This window comes from Drosophila arizonae, chromosome 4 (genome assembly GCF_054131065.1).
Source record: "Drosophila arizonae isolate 15081-1271.41 chromosome 4, UAZ_ARI_1.0, whole genome shotgun sequence".
NCBI lineage: Eukaryota > Metazoa > Arthropoda > Insecta > Diptera > Drosophilidae > Drosophila > Drosophila arizonae.
In genome coordinates, this window is record NC_142924.1 from 22808581 (window position 1) to 22832179 (window position 23599).

At 39.8% G+C, this 23599-nt stretch overlaps 1 protein-coding gene across 1 annotated transcript in view; it reads right to left on the reverse strand.

The window, feature by feature from the left end:
- The window catches only part of dlp (glypican dally-like), a 45065-nt gene that overhangs the window by 19934 nt on the left and 1532 nt on the right, over window positions 1-23599 (reverse strand). The gene's annotated exons all lie outside the window — the stretch shown is intronic.

Genomic DNA, 23599 nt, shown 5'->3' on the forward strand with positions numbered 1-23599 from the left:
TGTTGGCTTTTTTCTGTTTTTGGGTTTCTCATTCACGCGTCTCTAACAGGATTATGTCGCACGCAACATTAGAGACGAATCGAAATCCTTTCTACCTGCATTCGCCTCAAGCGTTGCCTAATTTGTCGCCTCTCTCCTCTCGTTCCCACCTTCTGAATGAATATTCTCTACCTGTTTTTCCCGTCTGTCCTCTTTGCTCTTCTTCTCTCCTCTCCTATCCTCTCTCTTTTTCGGTGAGCAGCACTTTTCACAGCGTGTGTTAATTTTGTTGGAATTTTCGCTTGATTATGTCCACATGAATTCGGTTTTGGACTACGTCGTATTTATATGTGTCTACGTATCTATGTATCTAGCTACATTTTGTGTCTCTGCTCTATTGTTGTACTTTGGCTACGATCGATTATTGATTTAATTAATTATCAACGCACTGTGTGTGCCCGCTTGCCCTTTCGAGCGCTCCCTACTGCAAACACTAGATAAACGTTGTGCCTCGATACGGCGTGTCGTCTCCAATGGCTTCATTGCTGCAACACGGCGACCCCCAACAGTGCATAATTTACAAATTTCTGATATTCTACAGAAAATTGAAAACATCTGCTCTAACCTTTTTCTCCATTAAATCTCAAATTTGTGTGACTGCATTATGATCAAAGCAATTTTCATTTGATTTGGGCACAAAGTGTAATTTTGATTTCTAAAATAATCAATAACAAAATAGAATTGATTTATTTTAATTGCTTTAATCCATTAAACAATTTATGTACAAAAATATTAATATTAGCAATAAAGCTCCAAGTTCGATTGTAATGATGCTAAAAGCGTATGTAAATTTATTGATATTTAAATTATGTAGTTATGTTTACTTAATAAATTATTATTATTATTTTTTTTTTAAATTCATTTAACGTTAGCTTCTAATTTATTATATTTATTCTCTCATAGAGATACCTTAAAATATTGTTATTTTAATATTAGGTAATAGAGGGATTCCTGTGTAGACTTTAATACTTCATAATTTTATACATAGTTCCCGACCAAAAAGGAGTTTTTGCAATGGCCAACTTGCTATCCAGTCCTCTCGTATTGTAATGAATCTGAGAATGTGGACTGTAAAACTTTCTGTCACTTTACTCTAGTCTTCTATAGTTATCGTCAGGTAGTCTTAATATAGGCTACAGCATATTTAATACCAATTCTATACCAACTCAAACTCTAGACCCTCAAGTATGTATTTTAATTGAAGATATCTCAATGTTTCTGCACTTCCATTTGAAAAAGTTGTCAACTTACAATACGAAGATAAATTTTTAAAGCAATTGCTGCTCACGCCGGTGCATTAAGACCGAGTCCTAAAGGCTGTAGCAGCATGTGCCCAAGATACAATTTATTTAAATTAAAATGCAGATCGCGAGCAATCAAGAATGGAGCTTTCAATTGCAGTTTTGTTTGCAGTGCGTGCCACATCGCCCACTTGCCACTTGCCACTTGCCACTTGCCACTTGCCTCCAGCAACTCTGTTCTTGTTCCCCGCAAACGCAAATTTATTGCTAATAAATTGCTCGGCTTGTTTAGAGGCAGCAGCTGAAGCAACTGAAGCAGTAGCTGAAAGCAGGAGAAGATCGAAGTGAATTGGGCTCCCTTATGGCGCATTATTAGCGAATTGCTCAGTGTTTAGGCGCTATTTGCAGTTGCATTAATTAGCAGCTAGAGCTACAGAGGCCAGCTGCATCGTGTTGCCAGTGGCAATCAAAGCCAATTGATTCCAATTGAATCGTGCGCACCAAAAAGCTGAATAAAGAGATTTCACTTGGCTGCCAATTCCAAGAAATTTTTATTTTTACATCTTTCATCTTGGCTAGGGAATGTTAAACTTTTTACATGCATAAGAGTGAAGTTGTAGCTAGGCCAAGCTAATCTGATATGCCGATAACAATCAAAGATAATATCGTATATTTGGATTAATATAAATAACATTATTCATTATTAGGCAAATTTATTTATCGACAGTTTAGAATTTCCTGGTTCGTGACGTCAATGCGAGAAATCTGTGCAGGCCGGCAATTTGTGTCAAATTAATTAACATAAAGTGGACAGTGAAACAAAAGCAAATAATAAATGGAAAAAAATAATAATTAAAAAATGCATAAAAAATATTCAAAATTCATTAGACGCGCGTAAGCAATTAGTATACTCTAAAATATGAATCTTAATAAAAAATAGTAAATGTTTAAAATCAATGAACGCTTTTCGGACATTAGGCTAAAAACTGGGCGTATTGAGCCACGCCCCTGAGCAATAGACTAAATGGTAATGGTAATTTATCATTTTACAGGCAGTCGGGCAAATCAAATGCGCAAAATCGAACCACAGAGCCAAAACAGACGGCCCCACTTGATGTGAGCTGAACGCTCCATTGGGCATTCCTCTCCGATTCGCCTCTCTTTCTGGGCTGGCCAAAGGCAAATAAACACGAGAGGAAGAACAAAGACCACAGACCCATCCACTAATTGAGTGCGCAAATAAATACTGAAGGAGAATAACAAAGCATTCTCTGGGAGTGGGCACTTGAGGCTCAAGCACTTTGATTAATTTCTGGATGACATCCTCCAGCTACGCACTCTCGCATGTGCTCAACCAATTAACGGCATATTGAGTCTGGAGACGATCTTCAGCTGGGCTAAGAGTACCTAACTAATCAGCAGTAAGAGAGCCTGGAGTGCTCAGCCAAGAGTTTTGACCACAGGAAGCAGCCATTAAAATATTTGCAACAAAGTGGCACTGCAAGACGGGGCAGCAGACAGAACATAAACTCGAAAACTCGTTCTCTTCTAGACCAAAAATAGCTGCAACAGTCGCCAGCCACCATCCACCATCCACCAGCCACCAGCCACCAGCCGCCGCATTCCTCGTGCAACGTGAATTTATGAATCGTTTGGGCTGAATGAATCTCTTGCTTGGGTGTTTGCCTCTGCCTCTGCCTCGGACTTTGACTCAGGACCGCAAAACGACGATCTTGGTTGGCTTTTTGGGGCGTTTACAACGCTTTGGTATCTTGTATTTATTTAATTGACGTTTGAACGTGTTGGTATTATAAAATAGCCACAACCAGAGCCAGAGCCAGAGCCAGAGTCACAGTCAGAGCCAGAGGCACAGCCACGGCTAGAGGCAGAGCCTGAGCCAAAGCTGAGCTTAGATCAGAGCAGGTCCAATGCATTTATCTTGCTGCTGGCAATTATGACTGCAACTGGGCGTTGGACCGTGCTGGACATGCATGTGGGGGCAATAGATCGACATCGCCATCCACATCCAGCACCGTCCATTGACGTGCTTTCTGTTTGGATTGCTGTACGTGCTGGCAGGCTAATTAGCATTGGTATTACGCCTCGTCCAATGGATTGCCTGGGTGTTAGTTAATTAAGCCTGCAGCCCCTTAATAAGCCATAATATGTGGCAGATGTGTTAAGGAAAAAGGCCAACGAATGATCCATGTGGAGGTTCTTTGGTAGGCGATGCCATGCAGCAACAATTCGCAGAAAATAAAATCAATTCTTGTTATTTCTTTCCTTTATACGGTATGAAGTAGTTGACAGAACAAATAAGATTTTAATTTACATTATTTAAAGGAATTACAAATAAATAAAAATACTTTACTTCTACTTTTTACATAATCAAAGAATACAGTCACATAACTAAGGCCAACGAGACGAATTGAAAATTTATTGATAAGAGAAAGGAAATGTCTGGTTATTCAGCAATAGACAAGGCTAAGCCCTGTGAAATGAAAGGAATGTAGGAAATGCTGCACAGAGAATGAAAATGAAAATATGTCAGCTCATCGCAATTGAGACAAGATCAAAAATATATTTTTGATTCTCTCACGATAGAAATGTCACCGAAAAATCACACACGAAATGCAGGCAATGAATAAACGATTTTATGCCTCAATTGAAAACCCATTAAAAACGAGTCGGATTCGCGAGGCAGCGAAGGTGAGTCGAGAATGAGAAATAAAGAGAGAAAAAATCTAGATACAAATACCGGACGTGATTGGATGATAGACAAATATTTTATGGCACACAATCAATGGGCTATTCAAAGTGGAATTCACACAACGGAGCAACAGCATCCAGCAGAGTCTGAGCATCAGCATCAGCATCAGCAGCAGCAGCAGCAGATGCACGAAGAAACAACAAAATTGAGTTGTAGCAGCCCAACCGAGCCCAGGCAGAGTTTACTCCGATTCCGACTGGGGACAGGTTCACTGATAAGATCACACTAATAACAGCCAATGATGTGAGCCAAAGACGGCGATGGCGATGCTTTAGGATATGACTTGGCAAATTTTTAGTGTTATTAACAGAACATTCCCCGAGCGAGATCTTTAAGATCCGATTAAAACCATTAACACTTTTTTTTATGTCTGTAGCCGCTCTCTGGCATTCATTTCTGTTCGTCGACAATTATAAAGTCAAATAAAAAGAAGAAATTGTTGTTATTGGTATTGTTGCTAACGAAATGTAAACAGAGGTACTTTAGCCCTTGACTCACCAAAAACAACAACATGAATCTACAATATATATATATAAGTATATGTATATATCCACATTTGAGGTTAACACAAACAAAGTTCTGCGAATTTATTGCCATAGACAGGTAATTAATTCATTTGTGTTCAAATAGTTTGGCCAATATAATAAACAGACAAATTGATATTTATGCAAATATATTTATGCCGATTGTCCGCAGCTGTGTTCAACAATGTTTTACGGAAAGGCATTCAGTGGAAAAAGCAATACGGAAAAGTCGGAAAAGTCAACACGAAAACTGACGTACTTATTTGTTTCATAGTTATATTCCAACGATCACTTTACACCTTCGCTTATTATTCAGCATCTGCTTGACTTCATACGCTTGGCGCTATACCCATTAGATGCTTTCAACACACCTTGCTGATTTTTGCTCTACGAAATTTCATTCGCGCATTTTACGCATTTGCGTTCTATAAATAAAATTAAATTGCAAGCACGTGTCTTTTATTTTATTATATATTTACAACTCAACTAAAAGTGAATACAACTCAGGTATCGAAAATAAGACGAGGGAGTTTAAAGCTCTGCATATATATTTGTCAGTGTATTTAGAGATATTAATAGAAATTTTTTAAAGCGTCAATCGAGGTCCATTTGCAGAACCCAACAGTCTATAACAAGTTTTGACTATTTTATTCTATTTTAAAAGTTTTTCCACATTCCGTAGAAACGTTAAAAAATAATGTAATCCAAATAGCCTCGCATTATTATAAAGCTTATTATGAAATAAATTATTACTAAATTTTGTTTGTCTGCGTTTTCTACACACACACACACATACACACTTTATTTTCGCATATTTAATTTATCACTTTGAGCCTCTGATCTTTGCCAATTAGCGTAGCTGTTGTTAGCTACTTCTGAATGATTATAGCAAATATATAGTATGTTCCTAGTATATATAGCAAGCACTCGATTCTTCGCTCACTCGTGTGCGGGCCTGTACGAAAGGTACTTATTGGGTCGTCCCATTTATTTGTCTGTAATCAATGTTTTATCCCATACAATCTAACACACATTAATCAAGTTTCTATGATATCGCTCGCATTACCATTAAAAGCATTTTTCTACACTTATACCAAATATTTGGTTTCCGCTGTGCCCAAAAACTACAAAAAAATAAAAAAAAAACACACGCCTCCATTCGCACTGGGAAAAAATCCCGAACCATTAAGGGCGCACACACTCAATGCCTGCAGGGATTATTAGTCCTAATCATGCAATATGCTGATGAAAAGGCAGCTGGGCAAAGGTGTGTGCTAATCAGAACACAGAACTCTACGAAATCTGTAACAAAAAACAAAATAAATAAATAAAATAATATGCGAGTGTATGGAAAAAGGTAGTCGGGTTACCAGGAAGAGGCGTTACTAAAACCATAACAAAGGCCGAGCAGGATAATGCGTAACGCATCATGAGAGTCGATGGGAGAACAATGAGCCAAAGCGTGTGGCTGCTGTCGGGGAATGCTCAAACTATTCCAATACAACATATTCAGTGCCATAACGAATGTGCCCTGCCAATGCAGCGCAGCGAATCGACTCGAGAGCTGCGCCCCATTTGAGACATTTCCCGAGCTGATTGACAGCCGGCCCAAAAGACTCGAAAAGACAACTGAAAATGTGTCAATTTGCAGTAATCTAATCTGTGTGCGGTCTTGAATGGAATGAAAACTTTGTAGGCAGAGGAGCAAATACTCTAACAAATAGAGTAGCTTGTTAAAATAAATGCAGCAGCTGCAGATGTGAATTTCATTATAGAAATATTATTAGCTGAATATAGTAAAATGAAGCAATACTATACATGCATTAAATATGTGGGCATGCTATCACATAAATCCCAACTGACTCATAACGCAGGGCATACGGACAGCAACACAAAGTCCAAACATAACATTCTTCTGATTATATGGTACACTCGATACTTAATCAATTATTTATAATATATATTTCTTATCAGCGGGTTGTGACGTTTTGTTTGCACAAATCTATCACAAAATATGGTGCCCCCAAAAGCAAAAGCAAGTGGCACAGTAGCTCTGGCTAGGGCCTGAATTGGAAATATCCTCAGACATAAATCAAATGTATAAATAATAATATATATAGTTGACAATTCTACGGAAGTTTTAAAAAGTTTCATTGATTTGGGTTAAAGATGAGCTGTCATTGATAGCATAGCAGAGTTTGTTTTTACAGTTAATTCTTCTTCTTTTTTTGTGAAAGGAAATTCGGGCCGATAAGCGATTCGTTCACAGCTAGAAGAAATGATTAGAAAGCAAATTAAAGACATTTCAGATAGAGCTAGCTTAACAGGCGCCAATTGAAGTGAACGATGCAAAGATAAGAGATCTACGGCGCTAAACCAAACACAACAGTTCTCCAGAGCTGTTCTAGATTATCTTGTAGACACGTTGAATTAACTTTGAAGTTGAAAAAAGTCGCATAACTAACTGAGAAAATTCGCTAGGTGTGTGTGCATAAAATTCTTGAGATTCTCGTCTCTTTTCTTTTTTTTGTTTTTAACTATGTAGAGAAGGCAAGTGCTTAAAAAGACATAAATTAAACACTCGGCTACCTGTCATCATCATCAGCAGCATCATTCGCAGCATCATCCTCTGGAACATAATCATTATCGTCATCAACATCATCATCATCATCCTCGACGCTGTTTGTGTCGGCATCAAAGCTTTGATTTCAACAGGGCTCCTCTCTTGTTGTTCTTCTGTTGAGTGTGTTGTGGTTATTGTTGTTGTTGCTCTTGTTGGTTGTTTGTTGTTGTTGTTGTTGTTGTCATGTATCCTACAGCTAACAATTAAGTCTAAAGTGTAGCTACACACACGTTGCAAGCAGACGACAAGAAAACTTTGTAACAAATTTCACAATAATTACGCATAGAGAAACATGAATAATGCGCACATGTATGTTACGTATGTTCTCTACTACTACTACTACTTCTACACACACACACACACACACACACACATAGGCGCCATGTGCATACACGATGCCCCTCAACTTTGCCGTGCAGTGTATAGTGCCATTGTCAAAGCCATGGACTGCCTCTTGCCTCTTGTGTGTTGTACAAAATAAAATGCGTTTTTAATTTGCAGATGCGCGTAAGGCAAAAAGAAAAAAAATGAATATAAAAAAACGCGACATGTTCCTCGTTTTTATTGTCGCCGCGCTGCCATGGAAATTATTTGCGAGTGGCAAAAGGTTTCGTCCCATGCCGGTAGGGGCAGCGGGTAGGGGCACCTCTATGCCGCTGTGACCACCTGTCTCGCTGGCTGCGACATACACATAGATAGAATTATTGTTGCGCTTCAGGTGAGAAATGTGAAAAATATGTATATGAGAAGCGCATAGAAAGGCGCAGGCATCAACTAAAGTCGTACTACAGATGCACTACGTCAAGAGTGCCTAGCGAGGCTGATAAACAAATGAAAGGATGTCACCTAGGTACATTTGATATATGGCTTTATATTATATATTTATATGATATAGATCTTTAATTACTTTAACAATTAGTTGGCTAAGCTACAGCTGATATATGTTCAACATACCCTGGCAATAGGAGATAAGCATTGACACAGCTTTTCAATGACAGCTTTTAAATACCTGTTACCATCAATAACGCATTGCACAAGTAAAATCTTGTATCAAGAATCGAAGTTGGCAATTTATCTATGACCACGTGGGTATTTAAAAGACATGTAACTTACTATCAGTCCCATCCAACACAGTTGCTGCTGCTGGCTGTGCCCACCGAGTAGCGCATATGGAGAGTCGTGCAGGCGACTTTAGCTAGCTCTCGAGTCAAAGCAACGCAGCAGTAGATAACGCAGGAGTCGGGCAGGCGGGCAGACCTCAAATGCCTCAAATGCTGCAACGCGAATGCGAATAAAAAAGATGCCCAACTGCATGCAGGCAGCCTGACAACAACGGTGACAACAGAGCAGTACCCCAGGTTCAGAGCTGGGTTCGGGCCACGTCTCAGTGTCAGTCGAGGAGTAGGCCGTGGGCAATGAAATATTGCCATGCGCCTGCGCTTGCGCCTGCCGGCTAGCTGGCTGAATGGCTGCAATGCCTGCAGCCTATTTCCTCCTGCCTACTGCCTACTGTCTGCTTTCTGCTGCCTGCGCCCCGCATCCCGCCCCCCTTTTTGGCAAATGTTTGCCGGCAACAGCTGCTGCTGCTCCTGCTTCTGCTGCTTGCTGCTTGCTGCTGTTGGTGTAGGTTGACAAACACACATGCCAGCGCATTAAACAAGAACAAGAACCAAGCGAGCACCAGGCAAAACACTTGAATGCCGCCTCCTTTGGGCTGCACTTGAGAGCCGCTCAGTTCCGCTGCCGGCTGGCTGGCTGGCTAGCTGGCTCACCTGCCACCTTAACCAGGCAGCTCAAAGAGGAGGAGGAGGAGGAGGAGGTCTCCCTCTGCCACTTTGAGAATTGTATGTAGACATTGCTCAAGCCGAAACGAAACGAAATTCGCATTCACGTTTTGGCTTTTTACCTTTACGCCTATTTATCATCAAATGCAGGCAGCTTTGCAATGCCGGGCAGCTGCTTGAAAAGGAAGCTAAAGGAATGCGAGCTAAGCGAATGCGAACTGCGACTACCCTACAATGACAGACTCTACATAATCATAGATAGCGACCACACATATAATTTAACTTAAATTGTACCTAATTCATGTCTTGGTATTCGAGAGCAATTTCTTGTTGATGCTTATGTTTCTCTCCTAACAGTGTAATACTCTATGCGCAAGTTTATGGCCATAATAGAAGGGTATTCAAAACTGCAGTTAGTATGCAAATGCACTCGACTAAGAGCAAACGACTCCATCGTCGACATGTGATACCATTTAGCCTGAATTGAGACTGGGACTTTGGCTCTGACTCTGACTCTGAGTGCAACTCTGACTTGGCGACTAGAACGAGCTCTGGATGGTGCAATCAGGCAAAATTGTTGCCAACTGTGGCACCGACTGGGCTCGATGCATTCCAAAGGAGCGACTCAACGACGACGACTCCTACCCCATAGCATAGCGTGAGAAAGCAAAATATTGATTCAGAGGCAGCAGGCAGACGGCCGAGGCGATATGCAAAACGCGATAAAATTCCAGAGTACCACAGGTCCCGAAAAACCGGCTTCCGAACCGAGCTAACCAGCTAAACAGCCAAACAGCCGGCTAACCAACTCGCAAAAGGTGCTAAATGAAGTTCTTAATTAAGTGCGAGTGGCTGTTGCTGGAGCAGGAGGAACTTTGGAATTAAACTGCGATGGGATACCTTTTCGGCTGGCCCGAGCTGGGCTAACGAGTTTTATTGGCACGTATCGCTGTTAGCCTGGTCTGCTGCTGTTTGATTGCATTTATTGCATAATTTGTTAATGAATGGAATGTCATGCCACACGCTCCAGGCACCGAAATGACAAATTAGCATCATAATTGCTCGGACTGCAAATATGTGGTATATATATAGTTCGGTATGAGGTATATACAAATTAAAAGTGAAATATTGCTGTTCATGGAGTGAAAAAGCGAGATTCTATATATGGACAAATGGCATAAAATAAATGAAGTGAAATGAAATTAATTGTTTTTATTACATTTATATCTATATCATTTATATATAATCTCGCATCTTCAGTTAATGAATATAATTAGGTGCTCAACTCCTTCCTCCATTTGCATGCAAATTTGCATCTCTATTTCTAGTGAGCTAGTTGAGTTCCTTGCAGCTTCTCCCCTATCAGATTCCACTCACATTACTTACTCCCCCCTCACTCCAATCTACAGCTGATGCCGTCTCATGTGCTTATCAAAGCTGCCCTGACTCAGTTACTGAGCTAACTTATCTGCAGTCACATAAATTACAATTTAATTAACATTTTCCACATGCCACGCGAAAAACGACCCACAAAAGAAACTATCAAGCGTGCTATAAATAATATAAAAAATGCTGATTATGATTAGTACGCCGCATACGCCGGCGAAGACGAAGTGGCACAAGTGGCTCGATCCTCATAATTAAGCGACATTTGCGGCATGACATGCAACAGGCCATAGATTAACATAAATTTTAAGACATTATTGGAGGGCAAGTGGACGAGGGTGAAAGGAAGCGGAACGGAGGGTGAAGTTGCCAAGTTTTATGGGCCAAGACAAAGTGGTACACCTGTCCAAAAAATATCAAAATAAATCTAAAAATATATCAACTATAATTATTATGCACTTGACAAAAGAAAATGGGAGAAAAAAAAGACACAGAACAATCGACGCTTCTTGCCACTCGAAAATGTGTTAAGCGCGTTGGCGTACGATGTTAATAATTGAAGATACCTATCTTATAAAAATATTTCGTCGTTTTCTCTCGTTCCGTCCCGTCTGGCCTCTAATTATTAGCGCTAATTCTTTGTGAGAGGCATACAAATCTTTTTGGAGAGTCGTTGTTTCTTGATTGAAAGATGTGCCTAATTGACAGTCGAGCGCTCGCACGAGTCCAAGACCCCAGACGAGCAGCGGAGAGAAGAAACGAGGCGAGCTGAGACAAGTTGAGACAAGGGCAGAGAAGGCAAGCAGCAGACTTCAAGTGCGTGTCATTGTGTAATTTGGCTTGATTATTATTAATTTGCAGACGCCGCCGCCACTGTCATAAGCCGGAGGAGGAGGCCGGCCAGCGAGTAATTGTTATGAGGAGTTCTCTTATGCCGCCAGGCCAAAATATTTATTTGATTTGTTAATGGATCGGGCGAGCCAGAGACCGCGAGGCACCGCCGCAGCACAGGAAATGGGGTAAAAACATTTAAAAATACCACAAAACAAAACCAAAAAAAAAAAACAACTTACATTAAATTAGCGCAATCGGGTCTACGACTTACCTGTAAAGAGAGCAAAAGAAAATTATTTTAAATTGAGTTTATTAAAGCATCGCATAGAGATCATGTTTACAGATCTGAGATTGTTCATGTTTCTTTCTATTGCTATTGTTCATTATGTTTTGCTTGAACTCTAAGATCTCTGATTATCTAGTGTGGTTTTTAGTGGATATATTTGATTGCCTGAGTTTTCGAGTTGCTTACAGTCTACTTATTTAAAATATCATTTATGTAGCTCACGTGTGCATCATGTACAAATTTAATATACTTCCTGTATTATTACTCTCTGTCCACCTTCACCCATTTAGCGGCTTCTGTGTATTGTGCACGTGTGTGTGTGTCTGTGCGTGTGGGTTATGTAAATTTCACAGAGACACAGACACCAGCAGCATGATTGCATCAGGGCACAGAGAATACGTAGTCAATTGACGCTTTGTTTTATAACCTGCATAGCCATAAGATAATAAACAACTCCTGCCTCTCACTCGCTCTGTCCCTCTCTATCTGTTTTAAGAAGACTTCTGCAGTTTTGACTGTTTATGTAGTCTTTGGACCGACGCAGAGCTCTGCAGGTTCACAAGGCGCCGCCAACAACAACTGAAACCACCAAAGGTGATGACTGCTGTAATCGTTGTTGTTTCTTAGTAAAAGGTGTTGTAGACACATACGAAAACACACACACAGACATACCTACACAGCTTTACATTTCCTTACCGCATAGCAAAGAGTAAAGTGCTGCCACCGACTCTCAGTGCTGTCTGTGAATTTTGTTTAAGTTGGGTTTCAGACTCTTGACGTGCCACAGTCAGGCAGGCTCAGCCACAGGGCCAGCAAACCTAACCAACGGGGTCAGAGGGACCAGAGCCGCATAGACGATTACCGGTCTCGGCTATGCACTTTGAAGTTTGTTTAGGCTCAAGCTGGGTAGCACATGGCTAACATTACAATAAATGCTGTTCACCTGAGAATTTCTCTTGAAGACTTTTTTATTCAGAAGTAGACAAATGCCAATATTGTAAACGGAATTGATGGCATTAACAAATTAACAAATCCATGACATAATTGTTGCTTATAAGTGATAAAGGAGTTTATAATTTGTAATAATATTTATATATAATATATGAATATTTTCATAATGAATCTATTCGATTAGATATTTTCATGCCTATCATGAAATAGATGTTAAATATATAAATATATAGATATTGATATATAAATAAAGAAGAAGAGAACAGAATAAAATTGCATAAAAATTATAGGAAATCTAAAAATGAGTGGTTATTAATTTATAAATTTGAAAAAATAAACAGTACTAAAAATAAGATTGTTTAAATTTGTAATTTGCAAACAAAATTTAAAATAAACGAAAATGAAAATTAATTCCGTCAAGAAAAGAAATAGCAGTCAAATTTTAACATTAAAAAAAAATATTACTTGAAAATTATATATAAAAATTAATTTAAAATGCTGTTTCGAAAAAATATGAAAATATTGTTTTTTTTTTATTGCAAACAGAAAACTTTGATTAGTCAAGGATAACAATTATATCTACATTTTAATGTATTATAATGAATATATTTATATTTTTAATTTTTATATATTTTTTATTTATGTATTTATATTTGTTAAGTCATCCATTATTTATCTGATTTTTATATTATATATATCCTGCATTTTTACAGCCGTTGCTCCTTTTTAAGTGGCATTCCAAAATGCCATTCCCTGATTTCTCTCGGCGGCTTCATTGAGCGAGACAACGACGAAATCTTTGGCAATTTACTGCAAAAACTGGAGCATTCAGAAATCGCATTTAGCATTTCGCATTGTCCGAGACTTGGCTTGCGACTGGCCTGAAAACCTTGAAGACATGCCATTCTCCGCGTCCGAGCGGTACTCATTATTACATTTCGCTCTCCCTGCCCTGCCCTGCCCTGACCGATTCTTTAATAGCAGCAAGACACGCGTCTCGTAACGGTTTTAATGAAACGCATCAATTCGCCTCGATTTCCACTTGGGTGAGCCTCATCAGCCTCAAGTGCAGCTAAATTGCGATCCAATGATCCTCGGCGATCGATAGTGAGCGTCAGCAGTTTACTTAAGTGTGTTTTTTCGTTTTTTTTTTTTTAAAGAAACTTTTAAGCTCTCTCTCTTTCTCTCTCTGTTGGTGTTATTTTCGACGATTTCAAAAATAGTTTTCTATGTTCCTGCTCTTTAAAGCTGTGCATAGAAGCATATTGAGTTGAATGCATCCTTGCATAATTTACGGCCATGAATGAAATGAGTTACTACTCCGAGGCCGACAAAAGATATATAGATATGTGTATCTACATGAATATCTATACACATGTGTGTGTGTGTGTGTATAGGTGTGTGTACGCCATAAAGAATGCCAGCAGTGCTGTCTCGAAGCGGAGTCCACTCAACTGTGAAACAGGTACAGGCAACAGCGTTCAGCAGAACGGGATGGAATATGAACAGGAACAGTGAAAAAAGCAGAGAGACCAAGAGAGCGAGAGAGAGGGCATGAAAGACAGACAGGCACAGACAGGCAAACAGTCGGCAAAAGTACAAAGCGTGTCGGGGTGAAAGAGATTTCTCCTGGTGGTTCCTTTCATTCGATTTCAATGAACTCGGCAAATGTTGCAAGTGCAAAGACAAAACAAATACAAACAGCTGATAAAAGTGCGATAGACGTCGAAGTCGACGGCGATGGCGATGGCGATGGCGATGCGCAATCCATGAGATACAGATTGGCAGGCAACGTCAAACTGAAATTGTTACTCAGGTGAGATACAAACACACACACAGATACACAGAGATATCAGGACACACATACAGACACGATTACATGTTTAGGCAAACTATCATTACATTTACTTTTCGGTTTCATGTGACGTGTAGAAGAAGTTGATCAGGACATTCAGTCTGGGTCTGCTTTCAGTTTCCATTCTCGTTTTCTGCACATCCCTTTGCGCTGTAACTGTAAACCATTTGTCAGCAACTTTCTGTTTGTAAGGCTAATTTCCCTGCACCCGAGCAGGAGGAGGAGCAGGAGCTGAGAGCGGGGGCAGCTAACAAATATGCCGGAAATGTCTTTATTTGTCGACCCAAACGAAATTTATGTGTGCGATTGCCAGCGATTCGATTGAAAGTTTATTAAAAGGAAACTCAGACAAATAAACGTCTTATACCCTGTAATGCATGCTGTACGCGCAAGGCATATTCAACATCTCTCACTTGGAACATCAAAATATACGAGGAAGCCTTGTTATTTGTCATCTATCATAATAAGATTAAGGTTTATGGCTTGATTATGATTGGCGCTTCCCTGACGCCATTATAAAACCTGAACTGAGATTTTTTCGGTTGCCAATTTCCAGTTTTGTAGCTGCGTGGGCAGCAGGTCCACACAAACTTGTTGTGGCATCGTTTTAACCTACCGACAACAAACGACGACACATCCAAATCATCATACATATCATCTGGCTTTGAGGCTTTGACCAAAGAGACAGCCAGCCAGCCAGTCAGCATCGTGTGGGTTGTTGTCTGTTCAATTTATCGCTCTCGACTTCTAAGCATATGATTTCATTATGATACTCTACATTTGGACATTTATCTTTCATCATAATTTTGGTAATTTTTTCAGCTCTCTCTCTCTAAATTTATATGGCATGTCTGATATCTGATGATATATTGGTAAAGATTTTTAAATCCATATAATTGTTTTGATTTTATTTTCATGTTTTATATATAAAATTTAGAATGTTTTGGAAGGAAAATTTTTTTGAAAAATTGCAAAATATATATATTTTTCCATTAATATTATTACATTGAATGATTTACAGTTACCTCAGCATATTTATCATTTGTGTAATTTTTAGAAATTATTCAAACTTTCTCTAGTGATATCTGATGATTTATATGCAATACAGTGAAAGATTAAAAAACATAAGTTTATGTTAATAATGTTAATATTGTAGTTATTATTGAAAGGAACTCATATCATAAAAATATTATTTAAAATATATATTGTGGCATAGATATTACCAGAGATACAATAGATAGATTTATGATAGATAGATAGATTTATGCAATCAAAATTGAATAAAGAAATTTAACGCCGATAGAATAATTACCACACCCTACTTGTAAAATAAAGAATAATCGTAATAGATAAAATTGAATCGAATAATTGTATTACAGCTATACTTGCCCACGAAGGCAATGTTGATTTATATAATGAAATTTTTCAAACGGTCTATATCTTAGAAATGCTGGAAAATAAACTAATTAAATTTTATATACCTTGGCAGACGTTTGATAACATTTAATTTCTCTATCTCCTCCCATAAATGTCTCATGTAAGATAGAGTATTTTAATCTTCGGCTTGCTGTATACATTTGTTATTTATATCAAATTTACCTTGGCAGTCGCTTGTCTAAATTCTTTTTCATTTGTTATCCGAACATTATCTCAGTGCGGCTGTTGGGTCTTTGGGTCGCTCGTGAGTCTTGAGTCTTCGGTTTTGGGTCTTTGGTCTTGGCTTTCCGGTAGCTTCAGTCATAAAACTTACGAATTTATGACCGCTGACACTTTGGCACTTTTGTTATTTTTTTTTTTTTTATTATATCTTTTTGTTCGTGTGGGTTTTTTAAATATTTCATAACAAGCATTGTACATATTCAATAAAAATTAATTTGCATGTTGCACGATTTTATGTGTATTTAATGTGCTGTCCAAGCATAACAATTGCTAACAAATTTGTCAAAAATTTCAATCAGCTGAATTTAGTCTTAGGGAGTGTTTACCATCAAGTATATAACATACACATATACATATATAGATATGTTATTATATGTCCATCTTTTATTTTCGTGCTATCTATAGAGTGCAATTCATAGCCATTGTCCAGCAGGGATTTTTCACTTGACCTGACGCCAATGTAAACACAGCTGGAACAGTAACTGGACCGTGGCAAACTAATTGAAAACCATTATTTGCAAGATTAGGCGAAAACAAATGGGCAAGGTTAAGCACGAGATTTGCATGATGCCCAAGGCCTGCTCCGGATGCCTCTTAACGAACTGTAGTAAATTGAAACCCGAGCAGGCAATTGCATTTTATTTGAGCAAACGGCTGAGCGGCTTACAGCCTAAGGCTCAACTCAACTCTCATCAGCTTAAGGCAAGCAAGCGAATCTATTCCACTCCCGTTCTCATTCCCATTCCCATTCCCACTCTCGGTCTCAGTCCCAGTTTCGTATTCGAATCGACTCTACTCAGTTTCACAGCAACACTTGACTGTGTCAAACGACCTTTGATGGGTAAGTTGGGATAAGACTCTTTGCGCGGCCTTTAATGAACTTTTAGATACGCACGTAGGCTCGAGATATGCTGTACTTTAATTACACTTTGAGCACGAAGAGGAGGCGACGCTGGGCACGAAAAAGAAGAAGAGCCCAGGAATATAGTCAGCATGGCATGGCCAGCCCAGCGTCGGCGACCTTATCAACAAACACGCCATCGAAGTAGGTGGCGCAAATTAACAAATCTTTCCATGTGACCTAATTAAATCAACGCGAGGTCGTTTCAATGTTCCGCCAGCTTACAGAACGCAGCGGTGTGGGGTGGGGTGGAGGGGTCACTGATTCGTGCCCCATCACTCCAGCAATTTAACATTCGTCATACTCAAATGGACCAGACACTCCGCTCCGCTCTGCTCAGCTCAGCTCAGCTCAGCTTGGGCTCACTTAAGTGTTCGATTGGTCAGAGGCATCTTTGAGATTCGCTGGGCAGTAAATGTGTTTGCTCTGGGCCTGCCGCAGACAAGGATGACTTTGTCTGAAGAATGCAGAAGTCTTCAGACACAACGAGCTCGAGTGGACCCAAGCATGGCGTCTCTCCAAACTAAGCATTGCCAACAGCCTTGTAATAGCTAAAAGTGATCTTCACCCAAGTGATTCCTTGTAATTATTCAGTTTACAGAGACTCTTTGACTCAAGTCCTCATCAATAAATAAAATGTTCATGACATTTTATTTGAAAATCATTCTCTCCATGCTAGATAGTCAATAGTCGATCATAAGCAGAGTTGATACAATTTATTGTTTCAACTTCTTCCGGTTCCCATTGTTCGAGAGTTCTTATTCAACTTTTTCTGCGGCCTTAGCTAATCATGGATCATCAAGTCAGTTCTGATTTCGATTCTCCATAAATTACCCAATATTATGGATACATAATGAACTTATCTCGCTTGCCTCACACATCCAACTGTTAAATTTCGCAATATTGCAATTAGTTGATGACGATGACGGAGCTGACAAAGTGCTCTGGACAAAGTATTTCGCAACCTCAATAAAAGTGTGAGAGAGTGAATGAGGCGAGGGCGAACGGCAGACATAAGACAAGAAAACCGCGCGCGCTATCAAAACAAAAGATGACAACAAAAGCAGCTTCGTCAGCCAAGTTCTTAGAATGAATCATGCTGAGTAGACGCCATGCGCAAAATGAAAACGAGCCGAGGGAATTGCTGAGACGAGATCGACCAACGACTTAATTGTCAGAGCAGCCTGTGGCACAAGTGTCGGAGCCCAAAAATAGTTACGAACCAAAACGGATCAAGCGCAGGCCAGACATACTGTAGCTCAAGATATTGCCAAACACATAGAGACAGAGTGAGCGAGAGAGTGTGTGTGTGAGGGAGAGAGGACGATCAGCAGACGAGACAAGACTATAAAGAACCTACACGGTCGGCATATTTTTCAAGGGCCTGTCCGCGCTGATGTGCTCAGTGGTTCCCAGTGTGAGAGCACAGCGACAACAACAGCAACAACAACAAAAAGGTCAAACGTGGCCACTTTCAAGATGCCCAAAGATATGAGCAGTTGCCCATTGTCCAATGTCCATTCCATTCCCTGTGTGGTCTGGTCTCTCTGATCGTAGCATGAAATGTAAAAATTTCTGTAGCGTCAGCAAAAGCAGCAGCAGCAGCAGCAGAAGCAGCAGCAGAAGCAGCAGCAGAAGCAGCAGCAAAAGCAGCAGCTCCTTAAACAAGTTCTCTTCTTCTGCTCTGGAGCTGCAGCCGAAGCCAAATGCTGAAGCTGGCTGGCGCATTCCTTCATACCGAACCGGGCATCGGGCACCGGTGACTCTCATATATGGAGTGCTTCGGGATGCCGTCAGCTTTGCCGATTTGGTGGTAGCTACCCCCGCTACCCCCTTTGACCCTCTTCCCCACTTCTACCTCTGCTGCCTCTGCGCCACTTGGCTTCATGTATTTTGCGGTGGTTTCGTTTACCAGCATACCAATTTGGTCGCTGCCTTAACACCTCCGAAACATGCAAGGATCGAAGGCAGCTCGAGCAGGGCAGGAACTGCAGAGGAAGGGGGGGAGATGACAATGCTCTGCCATGGATTCCATGTCCGTGTTTCATGTTTTATGCGCATAAAATGCATTTTAATTGTTGCATTTGAAGCAGTTGAAAGAGAAAGAGGCAGAGACAGAGATAGAGAGAGAGTGAGTGAGAGCGAGAGAGAGATAGGTACCAAATTTTCTCACGCTCAGCTTCATTGGACGATTATGTAGTCGCCTTCATCGTTTTTGGGCAATTTCATAATGTGCTCCAGCATCTACAACATGGCAATTAGCCACGCCCCAATACGGCAGCTCCAAATAACAATTACATTTTACATGTTTATTAATAATCAGTAAATGGAAAGGGGCGCCCCATAGGCAAACTCAAGTCGAAGCGCTCCATTTGAGCAGCGAGTAGAAGCTCACAGATAATTAAGTAGTTAACTTGACCAAGACTAGACTCCATAGACCTCTACCTACACGCCCCACTCCCATCATTATCAGCTCCATGCGGCCCTTGTTAGCTGTACTTGAGAGCAGTTAAGCCACTCAGTACCCAGAACCTCAGTGGCTCTTTAGCCTCTCCTTTGCCAAATGAAGCATTAAGTCGTGCAAACAAACAAGCGACAACAGCAACAACAACAACCAACTAACTACAAACAGCAACAAAGTTATATGCCGACTACAGATAATAATGCATACGAACTACTAAATAAGGGCTTTGCATTTACATAATTGCCAGGTCGAGCACGCCTTCTCGATAGGGCCTCATAGGATCAGTAGTTATTACATTTTGGAATGATATTGTATTTGAATTGCAGAGCAGTAACGACCTTTAACTGCTAGGACTTTTAAATAATAATATATAAACTAACAACATATAATACAAATCTGAATTAATAAAATTATATAATATAATAAAGCCAATTAAACATATGTTTTTATAATATTAGTCAAATAATAAAGCATTTATTATATAAAATAAATAAAATTTTAAATAATATCAAATAAGCAGTTTTACAATATTTTACATATATACTATATTAAAATTAAACTTTAAAATATATAACTTATATGAAATCTGTTAAGAATAACTCTGAAGAGCACTCTGATATTCTGATGTAAAACTGTACAACAAAGAAATACTTTTTCTTATCTGCAAGAAATTATTTTTTTTTATTCAACAAAAACAATTCATACGAATTGAACGTTAATTAAGCAAATGACACTATGCTACTATTCTTAGTGCGACTTCGCTGTGCAAGAAATTCAATTAAAATAATCTTTCCATATAATCTTTCAATATAAACACACTTAAAAGCTATAAATAATATATGTACAAAAGAATACTAAGCCAAATTGTTAATTAATAAAAATGTTCTTGTATACCGTTACTGTATTCAAAGATCGATTTATGACCACAATTAATAAATCTTAATCTTAATACCTACACTTAAGTTAAGAACTAGTTGAGAACGCAACTCAATAATCAGCTTAGAAAGCAATTTTATTATACTGTAATACATTTTAATTAAACAGCTAGCCAATCCTTGATAAAATCCAATCAAAATGAAAATACCTTTTTGTACACCTATACTATATATACATATAATTTATATTTAATAATAATATACATACTATAATATAATACATAAATAATAAAAGACTTCAGATAGCTGAGAATTTATATACTTCACAACAATCTATGCTAAAATCCAAACTGAATTATTTACAGAAGACTTTTACTTCATTATTTATATACTTATAAACTTTATATATTATTATTATACATCTTATCTTTGCTAAAATCCAAGCTGAATTATTTCTATAAAACCTTTCTTTAAACCATCTATGTATTGCTTTTTCTAATGAAATAATGAATTCACATTCTTGTGAAATATCTTTCCATAATATTTATTTGTATCAAACAACCGACACATTGCATTGCTCCTACTCAAAATGTTTGCTGAAATATAACACCGAGTCTTACAATGGTCAACAATGCAACATCTTTAGGAATTATTTCGCATAATGATGATATAGTGCTTCATAGGCTGGCTGGCTGTATGGCCAGTTCGCTGTGGTACACAACTGTGGAATGCGGTTAGCAGCCGCAAATACAATGCAAAAGGGCCCCAAAAGAGCGAGATGCATTGCTATAAAGAGAGATAGAGAGAGAGAGAGAGAGAGAGAGAGAGTAAGGCAGAGCTATAAAGAGAAGGAGAGGAGGAGACAAACAGGGGCTTGTGGCAGTGAATGAGAGGGCCATTTAGTTTTGGTCGCTGAAAAATGATTAATAGTCGTGTGCTTGGCCCTGGTAACCACGACGACGACGACGACTAAGACGCCGGGGAGAAGGACGGACGCAGTTGCAGCCTAAGTGGAGCAGCGGCGCTGTAAATTTCCTTTGGCCAAAGGTAGCTGCAGCGGCGACGACAGAGCAGCAATGTCCAGAGGCGGCGGCAGTGGCAAGGGCAAGGGAAGATGTTGCACTCAGCCCATGTTTGATTTTGTATCTCCGACTGTGAGAATGTTGAACGTATGTGAGTAAAGATATTTAGTTGGCTGCCGTTGTCTACAACGTCTCTCTCTCTCCCACTCTCTCTCTCCCTTTCTGTCTTTGAAATTACTTTTAACGATTTAATGTTTTGTGAACTGCTTAAATTGTGCAAACAATTTGAACTAAGTGCCACGAAGCGCTGCGGCAGGTGAGAAGGCAGCAGCAGCAGCAGCAGCCAGATTGCAGGCGGTTGCACAAAAGCTTTTTTGTTGTTGTTCTTTTTGTTTTTTGTTTTTGATGTTGTCTTTTGGGGCAACGTTCCAATGGCCATTGCACGGCGCACAGGAAGTGCAACTTTAATGAAGCGTTTAAGTGGCAGTTGTTGTACATTTGGCTGTTGCTGTTGTTGTTGTTGGCATGAGAGAAAAAGAGAGACAGTGAGAGAGAGAGAGTGAGGTGTTGTGCAGCTGTTGAATGTTCAATGTTCAATGTTTAATGGTCACTGATGCTGGCAGATTAAAGGGAATGCGCGACATGTGACCCGGGAATGGGAATGGAATTGTGAAGTGTTGCCTTAAATTAGCCCGAGACTCCGACTAAGTTTCAGCTTATCGCTTCCCTTGCTTTTGCTGCTTCCTCAGTTATTCGAGCTATGCAACGCGCTCTATTGCCAAAGGTGTAATTTAATAACTTGGCAACAATCTCAATAGCAGACACCTTCCCGTCTGCCCTATGTCTTGCTCTGGCCAATCGCCACATGATTCATGCCTGCTTGCAATGGCTGGCCTCCGCCGACGCAGAGCAGCAGAGCTAAAGAGAGACCAACACACACACAGAGAAGGAAATAAAATTCCACGCAAATTAACTTGAAAACGAACAGAGCGATAAAAAAAATATCCAAACTCTAAATAAGTCTACAAACAGTCGATGGGAAACGGCTAAGGAATGGAAGGGAAGGGAACGGAAGGCACGGACGACGGACGACGGACAGAGCGAGACCGTCGTCGCTTGGATGCTTCCACTGTCCAGTCAGCGGCGAGTTTGGCGCATGCGTCGACTGCTCATTGCGCACTGCTCCCCCTCCCCCTGTCTGCCTCTCGCTCTCTCACAGTCCTCAGTGAAGAAAAAAGGGTACCAGTTTCAAGACCAGTCCGCACCAGCGGCAGCCGCTACGAAAAGTCTCCCAAGAAATTCCTTTGGCGCAACAACAAAAAGAAGCAAACAGAAAAAAACAACAAAAAATCAAAGAAATCTGTTTCGGAGCAGAGCGACTGAAAAATGTTGTCACGCCGCTTTTACATACTGACCAACAACAGTTGTTCTCGTTCCGTTCACTGTTGTTGTTGCTGTTGTTGTTGTTTTTGTTGTCGGTTGGGCCTAGGCCAAGCTATGGACGCGAGCTTCTTCTGTAGATTTTAGTTAATTTGTATAAAGCCTGAATTAATCACGCTTAATTGCAATAACTTGACCAGCCCAACGCGCGCTCTATCTCCATCTCCCTCACATTCTCTCGCCCTTTCTGTCTTCGTTCTCACTGTCTTCGTTTTGGTTTTTACGTTTATTTGATTTGTTTTCAGGTAAACTGTTGCAGCCTCTGCCTTTTGCTTGCCCACCCTTTTGCCCGTTCCACGCTGCTCTTTACCTGTCGCCGTGTTGCGTTGTTTATTTTTGGTTTTCAACGTTGCTTGATTGGTTTTTTTTTTTTTTTTTTTTTTTTTTTTTTGTATTTTTACTTTTTTTACTTTTGTTTGTGTGTTTTGTTTCTTTCCTCATCGCCGTTCTCAATGTTTCGTTATCTTTTGGTCAAATGCAACACGTTGCGTTGCGTTGCGTTTCGTTCATAATTTCAAGGAATTGAACAAAGAGAGCCAGAAAGAGAGAGAGAGAGAGAGAGCGTAGAGGAGAGACAGGGCGAGAGAGTTAGCGAACAGGTAAAGACAAGCCCTGCGATCGCTGCATTGATATTAATCAAGGTGTCATTGAAATCGTTTAAATTATGCACTTCAATCCAGTTCGGTCCACTCCAGGATTTTTTTCTCAGTCTGTCGGCATTTGTGAACCTTTCTTTATTTACCCCCTCTCTTCCTCTCTCTCGCTGTTCTTGGTTAGATAACTTAGCCAGAGGCTGGTGTTGCAGCCTCTTTTGTTGCGTGAGTCATAAATTTTATTGATTCTCTTCTTCTGCATTCTGCTGATAAGCGCCAGCGTTTAGATAAAGCTAAGACCTTGCCTCAACTCGACTCGACTCGACTCGATTCTCTAACATCGACAACAACA